Source organism: Coenobita brevimanus, chromosome 76 (genome assembly GCF_032717465.1).
Source record: "Coenobita brevimanus isolate Jiangsu-jjx chromosome 76, ASM3271746v2, whole genome shotgun sequence".
NCBI classification, from domain to species: Eukaryota; Metazoa; Arthropoda; class Malacostraca; order Decapoda; family Coenobitidae; genus Coenobita; species Coenobita brevimanus.
In genome coordinates, this window is record NC_137029.1 from 33158819 (window position 1) to 33176028 (window position 17210).

Sequence of the window (17210 nt, forward strand, 5' to 3'; positions counted from 1 at the left end):
TAAAAGCTAAGTCTATTTTACTTAAGTAGTACCAATTGCTTCTTCATAAGCTTTCCAGCTGTCAGAACAGATCAGCAGTAGCTTTTAACTTCTAAAATAACTCTGTTCTGGTGCTCAGTTTGGTACTTTTATTTTCCTTTTATCAGAACTGGCGAGGCAAATTTTGAGAAAAGTCCCTCAAGTAACTCCCCCTTTTTTCTTTTTTTTTACTAGGTTTCTAATGATGTCCATAGATCCGTTGTGGCTTTAATAGTTTCCTAGACAATACAGTCTTGGCGCTGTTCTCTGCCACCCTATTATACCATGTCATATAGTGTTCTCGCTCGCTTGCTTTCTACGCTAGCTCGCTTGAACAATAAATCACTGAAGAAAAGGTGGTATAAAGCCTCCTAAGCCGCCACAGTATTATACCCCTCGGTATGCAGTCCGTTCCCTGCGGCCTTGTAACTTTGTGTACCCGCAGTATAACTTGAAATAATTTTCCTTTCGTAACTATACTCGTTTCACTTTAACTTGGCCTGAGTTGTTGTTGTTGTTCTTGTTACATCTTAGGCTCCTCCGGATGTGAACCCAGTGCTATGTTGAAGGACTGTCTGTGTTGTGGTGGTGTGGTGCAGGAAGTGAGTGGGTGTGCTGTGGTGTGGGGGTGCCAGTTTGCAGTATGAGCACAGGGGATTGTATGTCTGTTATATTTTGTGTTAGTATTGTAGCAGGGAAGGTTGGTGTACTCGTGTCTCTGGGTTCGGTAGTGTCTGATGGGTGTATGGCTGGTGGTGGCACATGAAGGAATCTGTTTGGCAGAAAGTTTTGGATGACTAAGGTGTCTGTGTGTTTATGTATGTGTTTGGTATAGAAAGTTTTGGCTGGCTGGGGTGTCTGTGTGTTTATGTATGTGTTTGGTATAGAAGTTTTGGCTGGCTGGGGTGTCTATGTGTTTATGTATGTGTCTGGTATAGAAAGTTTAGGCTGGCTGAGGTGTTTGTGAGTTTATGTATGTGTCTGGGAAGTGTAGAGTCTGGTGGAGGAGGGGATATGTTGCAAAGATAATCTGTGTAGCGTTGGGCAGTTGTTCGATTTTGTTTCTTTGTGAAGAGGATGATGCAACATAAGGTTACAAAGGTGGGACGGATCTTGAGCTGAAGTGATGAACTGTGTGCCTCTCACATTCACTTGGTCTCTGACTGAAATTAGTTACGTTTCTTGGTGTAGGTTGTCAGTACTAGTGGGCTTAGTGTTTTCTGCTATCAAGGCATTGTTTTATATTCTTTAAAGCTTCTTCGTGTTTGTATTGGGTAAGATTAGGGCTCAGCTTGTGCAACAGTAATTCACGGTTGTTTTAATGTATTACTTAAAAGTGGAGGATGGAGTTGGGATGTATATGAGAGAGGATGTGTGTGAATTAGGGAAAGTGATGCATAATGACAGGGGACAGGGTGGCATAGAGGCGACTTGTTTGTGGCCACCTCTTTCGGGATTAAGTCGTCTGGCAATAGATAGATGGATAGACAGATAGCTTATAAATAGTTCCCATACTGTTTGCCGAGTAGTAGCGATAGTTATCACTAGAATATGATGCTAGTCACGAATGAGTGCTGTGGAAAAGATGTAGAATTGTAGTATTGGCTGTTTCTGATACTGATCTGCGTGACATTCTCGTATGTTTTAAATGAAACTCCGTGCCAAGTAAAAGTGAAAGGAGTGTATGTTTGTGTAGGAGGAACAAGAGACAAGAAGGTATTCTGTGGCCTGTTTTCTTTGTGCTTCCTACAAGACACAATAATAGTTATGACGGGGCATTGATGGCAAGTTTGTGAATCAGCACACACTTACGGCCTCTTATTATACAAGGTGGTCCATATATTACGCCACCCAGTTCTTGTGTGTTGCGGGCACGGCTCAGTGAACATTACCAGTGTCTACCCTGCATCATTATCTACTTCCTACAACCCTCTTCAGGCTTAGCTTTATAATATAGGCTTTAATTTAGGTCCATTGATTGCATGGTGGAGAATTCCCATAACCTTTTATATGCTTAGCTGTATATCATTGTACTGTATAATCTTTTATGTCCACTGATCGCACGGCTGAGTAGTAATTTGGTGAAGCAATCAGAATGTCTTAGCTCATCACAAAATCCGTCCCCACAACACACAAGACTGCAGAGTGCAATATACTTATCACCTATATTAAGTCAAAGCCAGAGTTAAAAAGGTAATGAAACAAGACAGAAAATTTAAGTTTTCATTATTAATACTTCAGTACAGAATATATTAATAGAGACCTCTATATAAAATATGCATTCAAAAGTAGCATTTGTCCACAGAACATCCTGGAGGGGAGCGACCCGACTTGCAAGGCAGATCACACCATCACCACCAGGCTTCTCTCGGCAGGTCAGAGCAGATCACCAGCAGCAGCAGCAAGTAATCTCACGGCTGGGGAAGACACGACACCCTGCCGACACCACCACCAGGCATCTCAGAGTAGGGGAAGACACCACACCACCGTCAGGCTTCTCACGGCGGGGCAGACCAAACTTCAGCAGGGTATGACCAGTGTGGCAAGGAAGCAGCGTCAAGGTAGCAGACTCCAGCACGACCTGAGGCCCAGATGTATATAAGTTCAAATCAGTGTTAGCTTTAGTTATTTAATTTTACATTGCAGAAACTTCATCTTGGCAATATTCCTTGTAGCACCTTTTTCTTAAGATTATTTCTACGTAGGTTATTAGTGTAACTTAATGTGTAATATGCAAAACAGGCAAGAAAGAGGTGCTAGGGAGTCTCAGACAACGGGAATATGTACCTTATATCCACACTAAACCAAGTGAATAGGTCTAACATTTAGGGACCCAAGGCTAGAAGAGCTTGGTTATAGTGATGTATTTTATATCAGGAAAGAGGTAAATTATGCTAGTCTTCACTCAGTTCAAGTCTCTGAAGCCTATGTGAGCCTCAGTTGTTAGGTATAGATCTGAGTCTATTAATTACTTAGTGAAAACGTGAGCTATAATTCATCATGTAATTATTAAGTCATTACATTCAGATGTACGAGTAATTGTAACCAATAAAATTTATGTTACGAGTTCTGAGTATGTTATTGACCCCCATGTACGCCAAAATGGTGTCTTTGAATACCTAACTTTCTGGATTTATCGAAAAAAAGGTCTGCTTGGCTAGATTTTACTAAAACACGAAAAGTTATAGATTTATCAATAATAATCAAAAGGACTAACTGTACTAAAGTCAAGACAAAGTTGGACTGATAGATTATACGGGGCACAACTGATGGGTCTCGGAAAAATAAAACACCCCAAAATAAATCCTGGGACACTGTATAATCCCGTAAGAACACTACCTGCCTCGATAGAGAGGAGCCAGACCAGAGTGACAGGCCAAGTAATGTGGTCTACGTCAGACAAAACTAAGCTGCCAGGCCAGCTGCTTCACTGTCATAGCCTCTGACCCGACATGTCATCGCCACCCTTACACACACACACACACACACACACACACACACACACCTACCTAGATCGTTAGCTATGGTCGACACTGCTTCGGATATCATGTGTCGTATGATGATGGTGATGATGGGAGACCCCAATATTTTTTTTTTTACCCCCAAAATTTTCGATCCAACCGTTTTCTATGATTAATAAAGGGGTAACTAGGGTAAATTTATTGTTTTTAAAAGCCTCTCCTCGGGTTCCTACGCTACTGAGGGTGCAATAAATGTTACTCTGTGGTGTATTCTATTTATTAGATTGCAATAAAATCAATTACACACTCGTAGACTTCGTTTGAATCACCCCTTGTTGCTGTTGCTCCTACTGTTCTTGTGGTCGTAGGTTGGTCTGCACGTGATGTCAGTGGAGTGCAGGCTGAATTTTCTCTTTCCTGAAGTCCACCGTCCTCCTGTAGGGAGATAGGGGGCGTTAAAGGATGGTTATGTGACCTGGCAGCTGCACCGCCTGTTGTGGTGTGCTGGGGTGTGTTGTGATGCATGTATTGTGTGTGTGGTGATATGGTGTGCTGTGCTGGGACAAAAACTACCCATTAAATAAATATAAACAGTAAAAAATACGTCAATTATTGATCCAACCTTCCGTTGTACGTCTGGCAAACCAATCTTTCAGGCACTTGATCGTACAGCATACATAACGCAATAACTTTACCAAATTATGGAAATCCCTCTAAAAACATTAATTTATCGCTAGTTTATTACCTTATAGTACAAAATCTGGTGGAATTACAGGCAAATTAAGGAGAATAGACTGGAAAATCCTCCGAGTTGGGGTCAGAGTGGAGTCGGGGCGAGTGTGGCAGAGAGAGAGACATCAGTTGCAGCCAGACCTCCGTAGTGTGAGGGCTGACGTGCAGCTCTACTCTGCCAGATTCACTGGCTCTATCTGTTTCGCCTCTGTCTATATCTCTATCGCTGTCTATCTCCATTTCTATCTCTGTCTCTCGTACACGTACACAAACAGTTTTACACCATACCATCGTCATTTACACCATTGACATAATTATATACATGATCATTTTCTAACATATGCACCTCCCAACCTCTCTGTCTCTCTCTCTCTCTCTCTCTCTCTCTCTCTCTCACACACACACACACACACACACACACACACATGCACAAAAACAACAGCCACTATACCTCCATCCGTTGAGTGAGATGGTATACGTGACGAGAACAAGGCCCTCCAAACAGGCTACTTCTCCCCCACTGGATGTGTTCCTAGGGCACATACCTCCCTGGGTGATAAAAGTGGTGGTGTTGCTGGTTGTGTTGTGGTTCAGCCCTGGTACTGTTGGGGATAAAGATCATGTTGTGAAATTCCATCGGCACAGTATAAACATAACACATCTATACCATGACTTAACACACACACACACACACACACACACACACACACACACACAAACAAACCCAACCCCCACACAATCACCACGCACCCACAAACACCCTCACTGTTAGACCACTTTCACTCATTCTACTTAATAAAATACCCTGATGTTGACTAGAATAGGAGCTGTCCCGACCATGACAGGGTTAATGGTACCAGTACTAACACTATCAGGCTCCTAAGTCTCTATCTAAGGTCTAGACAATAGTCTGCGTTAGCTAGAATAAAGGATAGAAGGCCCAGCACAGTAGGAATGCATGTATGAAATATCTGACAGTACTATTTCCCTAAAAATGTTTCAAAATAATCTATATAATAAAATCACACCTTATGACAGTACGGGAAGAAATATGCTCTAGAAGAATGCTCTAGAAGTATGCACTAGAAATATGATATGGCCTAGTTTTATACAGAGTTAGGAATGGAGATCGAGAGTAAAACAGTACCAAGATAACGATCCAAATATGAGGCTTCGAAGAATAAGGTGAAACGAAGCTTAACTTTATCTGTTTAACTTAGTATCAGTAATTTGGTAGGACATACTGAACAACAAAAAATATAGAAAGAAGAATCATGAGCTTGGGAATCAACATACGTATGGAAAAGTGTACAGGATGGAGTTCGACTCGTAACACTGGTTTCAAGGCAATATATGATCTCATTATTTAACCTAGGATATGCTTTGCACGAGATCTAGGTCAGCTGTATTAATTCTACGAAAAAATATAGGAATATAGCACTAGAAGTAGTAATAATAGAATAAACTGACATTAAAATGGCGGAAAACAAGCGGGCGTGGTGCTGGGGAGGTGGATGTGGTTCTGGTGGCGGTGCGGTGAACCAACCAAGCTGATGACGTTATGGCGGCAACCACTGCCTCTCATTTGAACCCCAGACGACCTACAGTACGGATCTCCTGGCTCCACCTGCCCAGCTGATGACTTTGGCGATTTTTCCACTCCATTTCAGGTCTGTTAAGGGAATTTAAAAGTGTATTATTTCAAGTATGAATTATTTTCCAAGTTTTTGGTGGCTTTCGGCGGAAAAGAAGCTCGAATTTAATTTATATATATTTTTTTAAGAAATAGACAAATATTCTTAGAAATTTTACCGGTCTTTGCAATATGTCTGCCAGTGAGGTGAAGGAAGCCGGCAGACTGTATTTTCAACTTAGTGAAATATCAATGCTGCCAACACCAAGACTCTTGTCCTCATTACTGCCTGCTGTCTGCCTAATTCATTTTTGATATACATGTTTTTACAGTAAGAATTTTTCCTACTCTGCCACAAACAGTAAGACTGGCAATAGGCCACGTATGTTGGTGCCTGATCGTGACTAAATCCTCCCGTTAACCCCAGTGAACCGATGACTAATTTTCCGATTTTATTCCTCGCATCTGAAGACAACCGCATTTACCTTATTTTTACGAATTAAGAGAATTATGGGTATTTTTCTGTAACTAGAGATATGTTTTCAAAATGTGGGGATTATTTTTTCGAACTGAAGAGGTTAGACACAGCCTTCATTAATCCTTTAACTACGAGAGATCCCTTAAGCTGAATAAAATCGTCTGATGGTTGCCTGATATCAGACTGGAGTGGTTTATTACAGGATCAATTTCTGCCACTGATGTGCCTTCAACAATGCAATTAACTCCTCCAATATGGCGTATTTTGCCTATTATTCTCGCTATTTAAATCCGCTTAGAGAATTTTTTGTCTAGTGGGGTTTGATATAGCCTTCACCACTTCACTATTACAAATCCTATGTTGGATAAAATCGTCTGAAGGCAGCATGAACCAAACGAAAAAAGTCACTGAATCGAGGTTAAAACTGATTTATGGGTAGTGTAAGATGTTAGTTCTCAGGTTTTGGACCGGATTTTCGATCTTTTACAGCCTATTTTACCAAGCTCAGTTTCAGAATAAAAAATGCTATGGCTAAATAAGTCTTAGTAAGATAAATGACATATTCCTATTTCGCCTCAATCTTCGTCCCCACAAATTAGCTAAACTCTGCATTTTTTTTTTCCAGGCTCTTACCTCGCTCGCTGGCACAATGTTCAGCAGCAGTGAGGAGTGAATATCAAGCAAGAATTAACACCTTCAGTACGAGAAATGCATGTATGAACCACTGAACTGATTACTGAAGTTACCCGTCCTGCAGCCCACCATCCTTTTGGTACTATCAGTGCCACCACATGGTGTCCCTCTCCAGCACCAAAATGGATGGATGGAGGCTGCTTTTAATCCCTTCTGTTGGACACCCTTCTTGATCTGAATTAATCCGTCAGAGTCAGCCAGAATACAATTATACAGGCGTCATCGTACTGAAGGGTCAACACAGCAGCTTCAGCAACAGGTATATGCAATAATTTTGTAAATTGCTATTATATTTGCTTATAATTTTGCGATAATCGTTGTTGCAAGTGAGCATTTATAATTATATGAACAAACGAGTAAACTCTTGAATACACTACTTAATCCTTTTCATGCACTTATTAATAATCTCTTGTAATAATATGCCCCAACCTTTTATACTTATATGGTTTAATCTTTTCCCCCACAGGTTGCCTCGCTGGTGTGTAGTGATGGTAGGGTGGAGGGTAGGCTGGGGTGGGGGTGGGGGATAGCCAGGAGCAGGGGGGGTCATGGGGCAAGCTTAGTTGGGTTAGGCAGCAGAGTTATGGTCATCTAGGTTGGCTTTCTAGGCTAGGTGAAGTTAGGAGTGAGGTCTTAGGTCATCTGTTTAGCTTACTTGGTTGGTGTTGGTTGTATGGTTGACCGGCCGGTCATGTCTGTGGTTGTCGACGTTGTTGAGACACGACAGGTTGTCGGAGCGGCGATACACAACACCGAAGGAGCGACAGCATCTGCAGCAGCATCGTCGTCGTCATGGTTGTCGTCGTCGTGGTTGTCGTCGTCGTGGTTGTCGTCGTCGTGGTCGTTGTCGTCGTGGTCGTCGTCAGCAGCAGCAGGAGCAACTTCAGCAACAAGACAGGTAACTGAATATTCCTGAAATATAATTGAAATTAGCCAAATGTAACACATACCAAAATATTTTCAATAATGACTGAATACCTGGAGAGTAAAGACCTGGACACCTAATATACATGTCAGATATGGTGCATTCCTCAACAAGTGTGGCTTTACTGGGCTAGTTATAAGACAGCACTTAAAGCAGATTAGGTTTTGACAAGTGGTTCTGTTGTGACAGGCGAGCACAGAGGAGCGGAGATGCAGCGTGGACCACCCAGCTTCCCTAAACCTGATGTGCTGAGTGATTAAGGACGGATGAGGGGGCGAGGACCGACAAGGACGCAAGAGGGTGGGCGAGGACGCGAGAGGACGGATGAGGGTGGACGAGAACGCGAGGACGAAGAGGGAAGCAAGGACGAAACCAAGCCTAGGCATTACTTCTTCGGGATGCCGGTAAGCAAGCTGTTGGCAACCCTTTCATTTTTGGCCTTATTCTCGTCAGCTCAGCAGTTTTTGGAGTTTACCCTAACCTGACATTCAGACTCAATATGGTCGGTTGATGGCTAAGTGTGCCCAAACTGGAGATTTTGTTTTATAATCGATACTCATTCCTATTTTGTAACTTAGAATATGATGCAACCAGGACATACAGGTCAAGTTGCGGGAGTGGCCCAGTTCTGTCGGGTGAAAACAGACTATAATAACTCTACTTACCATGTTATTTTTAGATAAGGAACATTATATTAAGATAAATTACCTAGGCATGCTATGTATATATATACGACAAAGCTTAGGGAGCTGTTGAGGTGCAATAATCATGCAAAATCGTTGAGGCATAAAAAACTCGAAGCTCACGAGAACGTCCCTTTATGCTGTCACTGAAATATACTGAAAAAATACAAATGATAGAGAATTATAACTGAGAATTGTTGTTGTCACCATGTTAATCTTCCACAGTGATGCTGACGACGCACCTACGACGTCGGAGAGAGGGGGGACCTTGGCGACGGGGGATGTGTGTCGGCGTAGGGTTGTTGTGTCGGCGTAGGGTGGTTGTGTCGGCGTAGGGTGGTTGTGTCGGCGTAGGGTGGTTGTGTCGGCGTAGGGTGGTTGTGTCGGCGTAGGGTGGTTGTGTCGGCGTAGGGTGGTTGTGTCGGCGTGGTGGCTTGTGTCGGCGTGGAGGGGTCGTTGTTTCGGAGTGAGACTTGTGGCCTCGTCAGGTCGTTGTGTCGGGGTCGGCGTGGGACTTGCAGCGTGTGTGGAACTTCGGCCATTACGTCGACAGCAGCTGCAGTGGTAAGAAATCACACTGTATTCATTCTTGAGCTTCAGTTTAATAAAATTGCTTGGTTATACTTTCAACTTGAGGTACCAAACACTAGGCAAACCAGGGCGAAAATTAGTGAAGAAAAAATACGAGCAACTACCATAAATTAGCATAAATTCACTTTTATGGAGACAAGTTTTCAAAAGATGTTTGCAAATGAGTCAGCTAAAGACCACATGTACGATTTTTGCATAAAACTAAGGGCATTGCAGAAAAACGTAAAGGCACTCCCATGAAGTAATGACTTATTTTACTGAAATAAAATAACTTACGGGAAGAAATGATGTGACAATGTTAATTTTCCACAGGGACAGAGGCGGCGCACCTACGACGTCGGAGTGGGCGTGGTCTATGGCGTGTGCGTAAGCTTCGTATGCTGCAATGGTATGATTTGATGTTCTTTACTAAATTAACTTCTGACCTGGGAATATCTTTAAAATATCTGCATGTGTAACTAAAACATCCATGTGCATACAAACACCTTAAGAGAACTGCTGCTGAGAGTACGTTCATCTTGCATGGGGTGAAGAGCTGCCGAGACAGAGCTGTGATGTCGCCAGGATTAGGTGAGGGCGGGAGATGAAGCGTCAGCGTGGGGAACTGTGGAAGCTGTAAATGGTAAGATGTGTTTTAGTGTTATCTGACTGTAATTACATGTCTTGGTCAGTTAAATATCTGCACGACAGTGAAAATAAACAGCCATGTAGAAAAATAACTACGAGAGAAAGCCAGAGAACGACATGAGCAAAGAATACAAGAAATCATGCCTTTGACACAAGAGGTCAGATAAAATGAGTGGACAACTGAACCGGGATGCCAGAGCAGTGTTGGCATTTCATCACGCCAGGTACAGTTTGGTTATGGCTTTTGATACAGGTATGACATATGATTGATTATACTGTTTAATATAACGATTATACCGCTGCATACGTTGATCAGCAATTTAGTTTCGTCTCCAAAATGCTTACATGTCTCGGCCTTGAAATTTTTCTGAGTTAAATAAGATACAGATTCAGTACAGTTATTAAAGAACTGGAAAGCCTCGCCATAAAGGGCATTTTCAACGTTCTTGGTCGTTAAATTGCAATTATTTAGGAAGATTTTGCTTCAATCAAATTTCCACTGCTACCTTTAAACTAAATTGCTAGTTTCTTGAATTTGTAGTTTTTAATGTATTAGAAAAATGTTGGAATCAAGCTGACATAATGAGTGGCTGCATCTAACATGCTTATTTTATGGAGACGATACATTAATTTTAGTTTGGCTCAAAACTGAATCCCCGTCCTGACTGATAAGTTGTCGCATAATTAACACAGAACTTTGTGCCTGTTACGAAAAAGTGCTATGGATGTGTAACACCGTAGTACTTTCATAATCTGTCTGAGCTACGTAATATGGCCGGAAAAAAAAAAAAAAAAAAAAAAAAACTCCCAAATTGATGAATGAACTGTAGAAACAAATAAGATTCCTACTTGGCAGGTGGAGTGAAGGCTGGGATGCTGGAGAGAAGCCGATGGTGGAGGGACACTGGTGATGCTGACCGTGGGAAAGATTATGAGGGATGATGCTGACCGGGACGGTGGGAGGGACCTCAACAAAGAACCTCATCTGAAGGGAAGATTAGGTAAGTACTTCGCAAAACACTACGTACAATGAGACAATATAATAAGGGCAAAATATCTAGTACAGTAAGTGACAAAGCCAAAATAATGTAAACATATTTGACGATAAAATAAGTGTGGATATTTTCAACAAAGAGACAGTCAGATATAATGAATACACTGTTGTAAGTCCTGCTAATTTTATATGGCATTTACAGGAGGGAAATCATCCAGCTTGTACCACCTCAACATACTGCTCGGTGCCATTGATACCTCGTCTTGAATTTACCCCTCCGAGGATGCGCTGACTACCCTGAAGTATCCTGATCTTTCTTATCCGGTAATGTACGAGGACTTTGAACCTAACAATATTTTAGTTGACTTTACACCAATCAGTTGTTAGTCAGGATATAGTAAATTTAGTTCACGACTCGGTATAGCTCCAAACATTCGGCCTTCAGTTAATCATATCTAGGCTTTGGTCACCCCTTAGTCGTCATCAGTTCTGTCATAGGGTCGTACCATTTTAAAAGAGCGCCAAGGTGTAGACATGACCCATTTTATTTGCTACTTGAAACGTAATGAATGCCTGGCTTTTCTGTACCGTTACTGACTACACTGTATTGTGGAATCCAGGCTGATCACATAAATTAACCGTGTTTCATAAATAAGTGTACATCATTATGGACTTGCTTACACCTTTGTGCTTTTTTTGATAACTCAGGTCGTTTGCCTCTCTTGTCAGTTGGTTAGCTAAGTCCTACCTCATCACTGGCCCTTTATAAATTTATATCACGCCCCGTCCTGAATACTTAACCATCTTTCCGTTTTGTTACACCTCCAGTCAGTCAGGCAGTCACAGGCCCAGTCACTCTGCAGTCACTGATTCCGCCTCTCAGTACCTTTAAGCAATTAATTCACTGATCAGCAGTCGGCACAGTCAGTCAGTCTACATTCTAGTCGACCACATTCATTCTAGTCAGTCCACACTTTTTATCACTCCAAACTCTTACTGATTCAGTGCACATCCATCACTCCATGCCCTTCATGATTCACCCCACATCCTTCAATACTCCAAACCCTTACTGTCTGTCAGTCTACAGCCCTGCTGACCCAGTCAGTCCACAGCCCTGCTGACCCAGTCAGTCCACAGCCCTGCTGACCCAGTCAGTCCACAGCCCTGCTGACCCAGTCAGTCCACAGCCCTGCTGACCCAGTCAGTCCACAGCCCTGCTGACCCAGTCAGTCCACAGCCCTGCTGACCCAGTCAGTCCACAGCCCTGCTGACCCAGTTGGTCCACAGCCCTGCTGACCCAGTTGGTCCACAGCCCTGCTGACCCAGTTGGTCCACAGCCCTGCTGACCCAGTCGGTCCACAGCCCTGCTGACCCAGTCGGTCCACAGCCCTGCTGACCCAGTCGGTCCACAGCCCTGCTGACCCAGTCGGTCCACAGCCCTGCTGACCCAGTCGGTCCACAGCCCTACTGACCTAGTTGGTCCACAGCCCTATTGACCTAGTTGGTCCACAGCCCTACTGACTTAGTCGGTCCACAGCCCTACTGACCCAGTCAGTCCACAGCCCTACTGACTCAAAGTCCACAGCCTCACTGACCGGCGTGTCCACACCCCATGTTAGTCCTCATCATCAGTCAGTCATTGGTAGTAGGTTAGTTCAATCAGTAAACACGTCAGTGACTCACCCACAACCAGTCAGTCGTCCTACACCCATGGACAGTCCCCACCTTCAAAAACTCAGGTAGTCCACACCCACTATTACCACAAACTCATACTGATTCAGTCCACAGCCTCCATCACTACATACCTTTACTGATTCAGTCCACAGCCTCCATCACTACATACCTTTACTGATTTAGTCCACAGCCTCCATCACTACATACCTTTACTGAAGAGGTGAGGGGGTAGGGAAGAGGTGAGGGGATAGGGAAGAGGTGAGGGGGTAGGGAAGAGGTGAGGGGGTAGGGAAGAGGTGAGGGGGTAGGGAAGAGGGGAGGGGAGAGGATAGGGAAGAGGTGAGGGGATAGGGAAGAGGTGAGGGGATAGGGAAGAGGGGAGGGGGTAGGGAAGAGGGGAGGGGGTAGGGAAGAGGGGAGGGGGTAGGGAAGAGGGGAGGGGGTAGGGAAGAGGGGAGGGGGTAGGGAAGAGGGGAGGGGGTAGGGAAGAGGGGAGAGGGTAGGGAAGAGGGGAGAGGGTAGGGAAGAGGGGAGAGGGTAGGGAAGAGGGGAGAGGGTAGGGAAGAGGGGAGAGGGTAGAGAAGAGGACAGGGGGTAGAGAAGAGGACAGGGGGGGAAGAGGGAAGAGGGGAAGGGGGGGAAGAGGGAAGAGGGGAAGGGGGGGAAGAGGGAAGAGGGGAAGGGGGGGAAGAGGGAAGAGGGGAAGGGGGGGAAGAGGGAAGAGGGGAAGGGGGGGAAGAGGGAAGAGGGAAGAGGGGAAGGGGGGAAGAGGGACGAGGTGAGGGGGTAGAGGGACGAGGTTAAGGGGTAGAGAAGAGGTGAGGGGGTAGGGAAGAGGTGAGGGGGTAGAGAAGAGGTGAGGGGGTAGGAAAGAGGCGAGGGGGTAGGAAAGAGGCGAGGGGGTAGAGGGAAGAAGGGAGGGGGATAGAGGGAAGAGGTGAGGGGGTAGGGAAGAGGTGAGGGGGTAGGGAAGAGGTGAGGGGGTAGGGAAGAGGTGAGGGGGTAGGGAAGGGGGACTGGAGTAGCGGGCATAGAGAAGGTGGGAGTTTAGAGATGGTGTGTACAGTTAGCCACTTCTACGGCGCTAAAACATAAAAATCCATAATATATCAGTGTGGCTGTTTGTAAATGTTGGTAAATCTAACAATGGTATTTAACATATTTTCCATCGGCTGTTTAATTAGCAAGGAATATTTGGGACTTATAATAAACCTCAGGGCACCTTTGAAATAAACAGCTGTTAACCAGGATTATTGTATCATCTGCCATGTCCGACGGGTGTGTGAATAATGAACTCATTTTTTAATACGGACTGTCACCGAAAAAAAAAAAAAAAGCTTCTTTAGACCCAAGAGCACCAACATTGTCAATAGCTCGTGTCATAGTGGAATTGCTGTACCGTGTAAACATGTTCTAATACGTCCACATCCAAGTCATCCAATAGAGTACACGTATTATTTCTTTTAATCAATTTCTTTGGAGGGGTGGGGGTACTTACAATCTTCACCCCCTACCCCCTTAGTTCACGCAACGCACGACGTCAGAGCGCAAGCCCTGATCAAGGAAGGGTGTAAATCACAATCTTTATGCAAATATATGAACGGTATAGTCATGAGAGCCAACCTGAAAGCCATTATGGTCAAAGCCCCAACTTGTCACCGACGACGACTACCAATTTTCAGTCAGTTATCGAGAAGGTGAATAAATCGGATAATGTTGGGACAAATGATCATGTTAGTGTTAACCCATTCAGCCAGGAAACGTCGTTCATTTTTTTCTTGAAACAGCCTGATGATTTTATTCAGCTTAGGGTACACTTTTCAAACAGAAGGAGTCAGATGCAATACTAATAAAGTCTTTAGTACGAGAGGCTGCTCATAAGCTGAATAAAATCGCTTGATAACAATAAGAATAAAATAAGAGTGATCTCACTCTGGTTCAGGGGAATAAACCAATCTTTACCTAACCAAGGTTTTCGTAGTTCAACACATTTCGTACAGAAATAACAATGATTAGATGGACGTGTAGTTCTTACTTAAATGCTAGGCCTGGGTTTAGGGGGAAGCTAGGTTTACTATTGACGAATTAAGAGGAGGGATGGGGCAAAAGTGTACTGTTGTGATGAGGAGGGATAGATTGAGATGGTTAGGACATGTGGGGAGGATGGAGGATGACAACTGGGTGAGAAGAGAGAAGTGTGAACGTCGGAGGTAGGGCTGCGAGAGGCAGACCGGAAAAGGCCTGGGACGAGGTCATAGTGTGTGACTTCAGGGAAAAGGGAGTGAATAGGGAGGCTGCAAAAGATTGTGCAGTGTGGAGAGCCGCCATTATGTGACCAAGGCCGACAACACATGCAAGCATGTTAGATCCTTTAAAAAAGATACGATACGAACGATTCGATACAGGTAAGGTTCAGGAATCACCATTTTATATAATTCATCTCCTGCCACTTTTGCCTTCCATCTCTACAGTATCCCCGGCCATCCTATCGCGTTGACGAATAGGGGAATTTGGAGGAGGAACACGAACAGCAGCAGTCTACCCCTCTCCTCCCTGCCTGACTTACCTCATGCCCCTTACCCCCCCCTCTCTCTCTATCTTACCTCATGCCTCTTTCCCCCCCCTCGTCTCTCTCTCTCTCTCTCTCTCTCTCTCTCTCTCTCTCTCTCTCTCTCTCTCTCGTATCTGTCTGTATCTCCACACTCCGACACGTCAGCTAAATATGACCCACCACCTGTTTAGTGGCTGTGTGTGTGTGTGTGTGTGTGTGTGTGTGTGTGTGTGTGTGTGTGTGTGTGTGTGTGTGTGTGTGCGTGAACCTGTGTGTGTGTGCATCATTGTGTGCGTGTATCTGTGCTCGTATCTGAGTGTGCGTGTATCAGTGTCTGTGTGTATCAGTGCCTGTGTGTATCAGTGCCAGTGCCTGTGTGTATCAGTGCCTGTGTGTATCAGTGCCTGTGTGTATCAGTGCCTGTGTGTATCAGTGCCTGTGTGTATCAGTGCCTGTGTGTATCAGTGCCTGTGTGTATCAGTGCCTGTGTGTATCAGCGCCTGTGTGTATCAGTGTGTGTGTATATTAGTGTGCGTGTGTGCTCTGATCAGTGCTTGTATCAGTGTTTTGCGTGAATGAATACGTGCGTGCATTAGTGTGTGCCTGCTCCGTGTGCGTTTGTTTAGTGAGTACATGCCGCAGCGTGTGCGTACATCGGTGTGTGCGTGCATCGGTGTGTGCGTGCATCATTGTGTACGTGCTGTGTACGTAGTCAAATTGTGTGTTCAGTGTGTACGTGTTCAGTGTGTACGTGTGTGTGTGTGTGTGTGTGTGTGTGTGTGTGTGTGTGCGTGTGTGTGTGCGTGTGTGTGTGTGTGTGTGTGCGTGTGTGCGTGTGTGCGTGTGCGCGTGCGTGCGTGCGCGCGCGTTTATTGTGTGCGTGTTCAGTGCGCTCATATTGAGTGTGTGCGTATTCAATGTGTGCGTGTTAGTGCGCTTTCTCAGTGTGTGCGTACTTGTGTGAGTGCTCTGTGTGCGTATTTACTGTGTGCGAATACCAGTGTGTAACTCAAACTGTATGCATGTTTTAAAGAGTGAAGGCACGAAAAAATTTAATAATGATAATGATGATGATGATGATGATGATGATGACTGAGGCGTCTGGCAGTAGATAGTAGCAGTAGATAGATGATGATGATGATGATGATGATGATGATGATGATGATGATGATGACAGGCGTCTGGCAGTAGATAGTAGCAGTAGATAGATGATGATGATGATGATGATGATGATGATGATGATTTCTAGTTCTTTTTAATCCGGAAACTTTTATGTTATCTAGGAGGATTCTGTACTCTACTCCTTTCACCTTAACTTGACCCAAATTTTCGTCCATTTGCAGCTTATTTCACGCGTCTCAGTTGCGTCTTTGAAACAGCACTTGTTCGTGACTAACATAATATTCTATTGTTACAACTCAGAATTCGATATGAAGAGGTTGCAATTTTAGGCCAAGTAAGAGTAAAATGAGCATAGTTAAGTGGATGTGATGGAGGATGGGGTAGAGAGGTATACGAGAGAAGAGGTGTACGATGGGGGGAGGGCAGCGAAATGGCAGGGTACAGGGCGATATGGAGAAGATTTGTTTGTGGCTACCCCTTACGGGTTTAAGGCGTCTGGCTATAGATAATTAGACAATTTGGACTATAGCTCTAGGTGACGGATTCAAGACTATTAACATTACATCCATTTCCCTTATTTTCTAAAATTTCTTTGGCCTACAACGCTTCCTGGCTGACCGTAAGATATCCCCGTGTCCTAATTTAGTCACCTTAATGGCAAAAACAGCAAAACCCAACACCTGTAGCAAGAGGAGAAGCCTACACATCCCCTAACCAGCAAAACGACGTCTACAACCCTCATCTGTTGAATCTATTTGACCTATGACACTTCCTGGTTGGTAGCAAGATACCTCTGTGTCCTATCTGAATCATGTTAGTGGCAAAAACAGCGAAATTTAACCCCCAAACAGTAAAATTTAACACTTACATCAGGAGACGGGGCCGACGCAGCCTCACCCTCTTATCGTCCGAGTACCACTGACTGACCAATGGAATGCCATGCTTGTTCAGCCCAGAAACTCGTGTGAAACTTTACCCAACTACTTTTACAACCACTAGAAGGCACGGAGGCCCTCTTATCTTCAGGG